At 35.6% G+C, this 7,948-nt stretch overlaps 1 protein-coding gene and 1 pseudogene across 3 annotated transcripts in view; both read left to right on the plus strand.

The window, feature by feature from the left end:
- The window catches only part of EXOC2 (exocyst complex component 2), a 152,910-nt gene that overhangs the window by 130,866 nt on the left and 14,096 nt on the right, over positions 1-7,948 (plus strand). The window lies entirely within an intron of this gene.
- LOC102760773 lies at positions 2,903-3,722 on the plus strand (annotated as a pseudogene).

A 7,948-nucleotide genomic window follows, 5' to 3' on the forward strand; every position in this document is an offset into this window, starting at 1 on the left:
TCCCACCGCCCACCAGCCAATTAGGAGTGAGTATGCAAATTAACCCAACAAAGCTGGTGGGTTAATTTGCATACACAGCCACTGCGTGGCCAGGGGCAGGGGGCGGGGGATGCTTGCATCATCGCCATGGCTATGATACAGGCATTATGCACTGCCCCAGCCACTCTGGGCCTCTGGGCAGCGTGGGAAGTCAGAAAGGTGGCTCTGGGCTGGAGCAATGGCAGTGTCGGCAGCCAGGGGAAGGAAGGCCCATTCTTGCATGAATCTTCGTACATTGGGCCTCTAGTTTATAATAATAAAAGGGTAATATGCTAATTAGACCGATTGTCCTTCTGGACGAAGCCATGGCCAGACCGAAGCCCAGGTCCCGGGTTCCCAGCAGCAGTGGCTGAGGGGAAGCAGCCCAGGTCCTGGGTGCAGGAGGGAAGCTGGTGCCTGCAGCTGGGGGAGGGAAGGCCTACTCTTGCACGAATTTTTGTGCATCGGGCCTCTAGTGTGCATATAAATTCCCTGGATAATCTCTCCCCAACCATCCCTGCCTTCCCTCTGAATTCGTCGGTCTGTTCCGTGCTTCTATGTCCCTGGATCTATTTTATTCATTAGATTCCACATATGACTAAGATCATGTGATCTTATCTTTCTCTGACTGGCTTATTTCATTTAGCATAATACTCTTCAGGTCCATCTATGCTGTTGCAAAGGGTAAGAGGTCCTTCTTTTTTACTGCCACATAGTATTCCATTGTGTAAATGTATCACAGCTCTTTTATCCACTCCTCTGCTGATGGGCACTTGGGCTGTTTCCAAATCTTAGCTATTGTAAATAAATGCTATTATAAACATAGGAGTGCATATATTCTTTCTGATTGCTGTCTTGGGTTTCTTAGGATATATTCCTTTTTTAGATTATAAAATTCAAGAATTTTTATTAAATATTTTATCTTTACAAAAGAATGGATCTTATGTAGATATAAGAATAATAAAATGAACATGTGCACCCACCACCAACCTGAAGAAATGAAGCGTCATTTCAGACCCCTTCATGCCTGCTCATTTGTTTGCATCACCCTTCTTTCCATATGGACTCTGATGCACTTTGCAGTTTTTAAACTGTACTTTGTTCCATATTACCTGTTTTTTTTACTTTTAAAGAGCATAAATGGGATCATCTGGTATGTATTTTTCTATACTTTCTTTTTCTACTCAATATTGTTTTTGCTATTCATGTTGCTGTATGTAGGTTATACTAATTTATAAAGTGAGCTAGAGTATGTCTTCTTCTTTCTTCTTTATAATCAACTGTATGTGTATTAGATTTCATCCATTTTGCCTACATTTTCAAATTAGGCCTAATACTAGTATTTTTGATAGTAGTTTCATATTATTTCAATCTCACTGCATTTGAAGTTCTGACCCACATTTATACTTGCTTGCTTGCTTAATATTTTCAGTCTTTTCTTGATCACTCTTGTCAGAATCTTTTCAAGAACCAACTCTTAGTTTTACTGTTTTCTCACTCTCTCTCTCTCTCTCTCTCTCTCTCTCATATATATATGTGTGTATATATATTTTTTTCTGTTGCAGTAATTTTGATGCTTAGCTTAATTGTGTGTTTTTTAATAACATTAATTCCATACCTTTCTGACTTTTTAATATTAACATTTAAGACTATGAATTTCCCTTTATCTGTCTAGATAAGTTCTACATGATAACATATGGTATTTTAATTTTTCAGTTTTGTATTTTCTAATTTTAATTTCATGAGTTGTTTTTTTATACACAATATATATGATTTTAAATTTTCAAATTGGGAGAGCAATCTTTTCCATATTGGGAGTTAGTTTTCTTTATTACAGATTTCTAACAATGGTTCTGAGGTCAGAAAATAGGTTTGTAATAACTTCGTTGAACCTTGCTTTGCAGGATACATGGTGAGCTTTCGTAGATATTCTACCTTCTTGAAAAGATTATGTCCTTCAATTTTGATGCCACATTCCATATATGTCCATGAAGTCAAGTTTGTGAATTGTGTTGTTGAATCTTCTGTATCCATTCCTTTCCTTTTTTTACAGTATTTTGGTCTTTAATCTGTTGATGACTAGAAAGCATGTATGAAAATTTTTCTTTGGCTACTTTTTAGATATTTTCTTTGTCTTCAGCATTCTGAAGTCACCATAATATATCTCTTGATATGAGTATTACTTTTTTGCCGTTTTTCCCTTGACTCTGATTTATACCTTTAATCAATTCTGATAAATTCTTAGCCATTACCTCTTAATATTTTCTCTATTAACTCTTTTCTCCTTCAAAATCTCCTATTGGATATTTATTAGATCTCTTGCTTTATTCTCCATCTCTCATATTTTTATTTTATGTATTTCCCCTCATCTTTAATTCTATGAAATGATTAGGAATCATTTCTAAAGTTCTCTCTTCTTGTTCATTTCTCCTCAATTATGTCTAAGCTTGCTGAAACTTACTGTCTTTTGATATTTCAGTTTTTCATTTTCAGAAACTCTTTTTCATTTTTATTGCTAAGTAATAGAAAATTATTGACTTACTCTGGAAGGGTATAATTTCAAATATCAGTGTAGCACAGTGATTTTTAACTAGTGTGCCACAGAATTTTTAAAATACGCAGTACCAGAGCAGTCAGAGGCTCTGACCTCTTGTCCCTTAGATCAGCAGTTCTCAACCTGTGGGTTGCGACCCCTTTGGGGGTCGAACGACCCTTTCACAGGGGTCGCCTAAATACATCCTGCATATCAGATATTTACATTACGATTCATAACAGTAGCAAAATTACAGTTATGAAGTAGCAACGAAAATAACTATGGTTGGGGGTCACCACAACATGACGAACTATATTAAAGGGTCGGGGCAGAGAGCAAGCGAAAGTAAGAGGAGCTCAAACCGTTATAGTCTCACCTTCAGAACTTTCAGAAAACATCACAGCCCTGCCAATACCTTGATTTGAGCCCAGAAAAACATCCAACCCACAGAACGGTCAAACTTCAAGTGAAGGTCGGCCTTCGAGTGACAGCGATGCAAGATGGCAGCCAGCATGGGCTCGGGAGTAAAAGTCCCTTGCCATTATAAACTGTTGGAAGAACTGGAAGAAGACCAAAAAGGAGGAGATGGCACAATTAGTTGGGGTGTAGAAGATGACAAAGACATGACTCTTACAAGATGGGCAGGGATAATAATTGGGCCTCCAAGAACAGTTTATGAAAACCGAATGCACAGCCTTAAAATAGAATGTGGACCTAAATACCCAGAAGCACCCCCCGTTGTAAGATTTGTAACAAAAATTAATATGAATGGAGTTAATAGTTCTAATGGAGTGGTGGACCCAAAGGCCGTATTAGTGCTAGAGAAATGGAATCGTGCATATAGTATCAAACATGTCCTGCACGAGCTTTGGCACCTTATGCTGACTAGTGATAATAAATCACTCCCTCAGCCACCTGAAGGGCAGTGTTACAGCAACTAATCAAAAAGAAAACCACAGGCCCACCCCTCCCCCATTTGATTTAAGCAGTCTTCATTTTCCACAGTAGTAACCTTTCTAGATAAGTCTTGTAGACATCAGAGTACTGGAAAGGAAGCTCCTGTTCAAAGGCAGTTTATCTTAAGATACTGTAAGCGATACTAATATGTTATCCATTTGAAATATATAAGTTGTGCTATAATAAATCATCCTGTCAAGTAGAAAAATAAAAATAAAGGGTAGCGGCATTAGGAAGGTTGAGAACCACTGCCTTAGATTGTCAAATAAAAAAATTACAAGAGTCAACACAATAGCCGTTCAGTGTGACTGAATCAGAATTATATCTATTTTTTTGTTAGTTCGGCAAAATTACATTTTTTTTGGTTGTGCCTCAGGATTTTAGCAGTTCGTTTATCTGTTCCATGAGATGGAAAAGATTGAAAATCGCTGGTATGGGAGATAGTGGTATGGCAGTAAAGTTCTTTCCAGTGTCCTTCAGATTGTTTTGTATAAGTGGCCAAGTAAAATACAGTGTATAGTAAAAAAAAAAAAAAAAAACTATCCCTTTATCCCTTCCTTAAAAGGAGAAGATTGGAGCAATCAGTAAAGTCTAATTAATGGGATATAAGGTAGTTAGCTTGATTATAAAAAATTCACAGGAAAAAGTTCTGGGAATGATGATAAAGATTGATAGTAAGTCACCAGGTTAGAATCTCAGTAGAAGGTAAAAGAAGTGAGAAATGATGGTGTTCACTAACAAGTCATAGAAACATCGCCTGTTATTTTGTTTCAGAGTAAGAATATATTCTGTTTTATCCAGTTTTCTTTTTTGTTGTTGTTTTAATAGTGCCACCTCTATTCAGGATTAAGAGTTTATTTTTTAAATTAATTATTTACTTGGTATTTAGTTTGTCCAAATTTGATAAGTTATGGTTCAATAACATAAAGGAATGTCAGTTTGCATCTGCCTCTTGCAATGAATTAAAAATAGATTAATTTGATTAAACCTAGTAATTCAAATTCACTTAGATGGAAGTTCTGGTTAGAGTTTGATGAGTTAGTTTATTTCTATAGAGATGGCTCAGTTAAATGTACTCATCTTTGAAAACAAATAAACAGTTTTGTTAACTATTTTTCCTTTCTCAGAAACATATTTTATTTTTAAAAGCATTTTTACAAAAAGCTTTTGAAATAGTAAATTAAAAAATGTAAGTTTGGACTATTGAAATAAATCAAAATAATGATTTTACTGTGTTAACTATTTTGAGTTGAAGACAACTGCGTAGAAATGGAGGAAGTATGACATCTACTTGGCAGATGTTTGCTTTCCAGGACCTGTCCACTGTGAGCAGCTGCTCAGTACAGGTCGGGCATGTGGTAGGAGAGTACCTTGACAGATGTTCTGCTAAAGAAGTTATTGGAGTCAGTTATTACAAGTATTACTTGTTCCCACATCTGAAATATGGCCTTCTAATATAGTCTGTATTTCTCTAAGTTATTGCCAACTGTTTGAAGTACTTTAGAAGGTACTGCCCAGTTTTAATATGTAGGAATTTAGTGAGTACAGCTGTTTCTGAGTACATAATTATTGAATTAGCACCCCTCCTTTTTTTCTTTAGATAATTGCCCTGTTTTGGTTACAGTCATCTGGCCTACACGGATAGCGTGCTCTCAGGCATCACCTTCCCTGTGAAGCCTTTACAGTCCTCTTAGTAGTGCCCCTTAAACTCTCTGTATGTATCTCTAATAGCCATATTTTTAACATGTAGCTTTATGAATGTTTGTCTTTCTTTTCTGTTAGACAGTGCTTTCCTTGACAGGATTTTTTCATTTTGCTTTTATCCGTCACTGTCTGGAGATGCTTTAATAATGGACAGTCCCTACCTTTGCATTTCAAATTGGGTCAAGCACACTTAGTTAATATCTGTGTTCATAGCTGGCTTGAACAGGGTATTAGTGAAAACAAGGCACTTGAAATAATAATAATAATAATAATAATAATAATAGATTGCTGCTAGCATTTATTATGTACTTTAAATGTGCTATACAAGTTTTATAAATTATCTTTTTATATTCTCAACAAAATTGTTGACCTTATTCCTGCCTTGTCACAAATTATGCTGTCACTCCACTCTCTGTTTTATTTGTCTGGTATCTGTCTACTCATCCATTTCCTTTCAAACATTTTTTACAAATATTGAAGTATAATTTATATAGAGTAAAACAGGCAAATCTCCAGTGTATAGATTGGTGAATTTTTACACGTATATACATCTGAGTATCCACCACCCAGATCAAGAGATAAAAATTTCCCTCATGCTCCATTCCAGTCAATAGGACTATCTCACCACTATTCTGATTTCTGTGGGCATAGATTTTTTTTGGCCAGTTCTTCAACTGAATATAAAATGCACCTATACAATTTGCATGTCGCCTTTTGTGTCTGGCTGCTTTTGTTCCAACGTAATACTTTCTGAGATTCACTGAAGTTGTGTGTCTCTCAGTAATTTATTTTATTGCTGAGTTTGTATAACCGAATTTTGTTCATCATTCTCATAATACTGGACATTGGATTGTTGGAATTGTAGGTTTAATGAATGTAGGTGGTGTGAACATTGCTATCAAATCTTTTTGTGAACATTTGTACTCTCTTATTGTGGATACAGTAATTCCCCATTCAACTGCAGTTTCACTTTCCATAGTTTTAGTCCTATGAACAAGCATGGAATGAAAATATTAAATGGAGAATTCCAGATAAACAATTCATGTTTTATTTATTTACTTATGTATTTATTAGTTATTTTTTATTTTTTTTGTTTGTTAATCCTTACCCTAGGATATTTTTTCCATTGATTTTTAAAGAGTTGAAGGGAGGGAGAGGGAGAAAGAAAGGGAAGAAAGGAGAGAGAAACATTAATGAGAGAGAGACATATGGATTGGTTGCCTCCCATGTGCCCCTGGGCTGGTTATTATTGAACTTGCAACCCAGGTACATGCCCTTGACTGGGAATTGAACCAAAACCCTTTGGAGAGTGCGCCAATGCTTTAACCACTTAGAAACATCAGCCAGGGCAACAATTCATGTTTTAAATTGCGTACTGTTTTGAGCAGCATAATGAAATCTCTTTCTGTCCTGTTCCATCCCTCCCTGGTATGAATAATCCCTTTGTCCAGAGTAACCACAATGTCCATGTAGTACAATTAGATATTTTGTGAGAGAGAGAGACCAGATCACACTCACATAACTTTTATTACAGTACTGTATATTGTTATAATTGTTCTATTTTATTATTAGCTATTGTTGTTCATCTTTTACTGTTCCCAGTTTACAAGTTAAACTTTATCATATGTATATATTTATAGAAAAAAATATCATGAATAGGGTTTGATATCCAGGGTTTCTGGCATCCATGGGGAGTCCTAAAATGTATCCCTGCAGATAAGGGAGGTTCTTTATATACCTAGAAGTGGGATTGCTAGTCAGGGAATAAGTTGAATAGAAACAGAATTGTTTTCCAAAGTGGGTTCTTATTTTACACTCAGCCAGCAATGTATGAGTCTTCAGGTGCTCCACATCTTCACCGACAACGTTACCTTTCTGATGTTAGTCACTCTCATTGCTTTCATTGACTGTCCCTGATAAAAGTAATGATTTTAAGCATCTTATATATCCAGATATCCATTTTTAAATATCTTCTTTTACCTACTCATTTTTTTAATTGGATTGTTCACCTTTCTATGAGTGATTTTTAGAATTCTATAAATAAATTCTTTGTCAGGTGTTTATTTTTTCTCCCAGCCTGTAGCTTGCTATTCTGTTCTTATAATGGTATCTTCTGAGTAGAAATTTTTAATTTTGATGAGATCCAGTTGGTCAGTTTTTTAAATGTTTAATGCCTTTCATATCCTGTCAAAATCCTTGTCGGCCTCAATGTCTTGAATATTTTTTTCCCAGGGGCTTTGTGATTTAGTTCTTATATTCTGGTCTATGATTTATCTTTTACTAAGTATTGCATTTTGTTCATTATCATTATGTTAATTATGCATATATTATTATAGGTTTATAGTATGTCTTGAAAAGACAGTTCAACTTCTTTTCTGATATTTTTTCTTACTGTGTTGCATGAACTAGTACCTCCATTATCATCTTGTATATAAGTGGGAGAAGGGGCATTTATCAAGTCCTTTTTTTTTTCACCTGTTAAAATAATTCCACTTCTCTATAATGTATCCTTTTTATTTCTTTATAGATTAAATTTTCCAGCATTTTGTTAGGATGTTTATGTCTTTGTTCATGAGGCCTATTGGTCTGTAATTTTCTTTGCTTCCAATATTCTTTTTTTTAATTAAATATTTATTGTTCAGATTATTACAGTTGTTCCTCTTTTTCCCCCCCATAGCTCCCCTCCACCCAGTTCCCCCATCCCCCCTCTGTTCTCCCCCCCCCCCGCCCCACTGT

Source organism: Myotis davidii, unplaced genomic scaffold, assembly GCF_000327345.1.
Source record: "Myotis davidii unplaced genomic scaffold, ASM32734v1 scaffold871, whole genome shotgun sequence".
Taxonomy (NCBI): Eukaryota; Metazoa; Chordata; class Mammalia; order Chiroptera; family Vespertilionidae; genus Myotis; species Myotis davidii.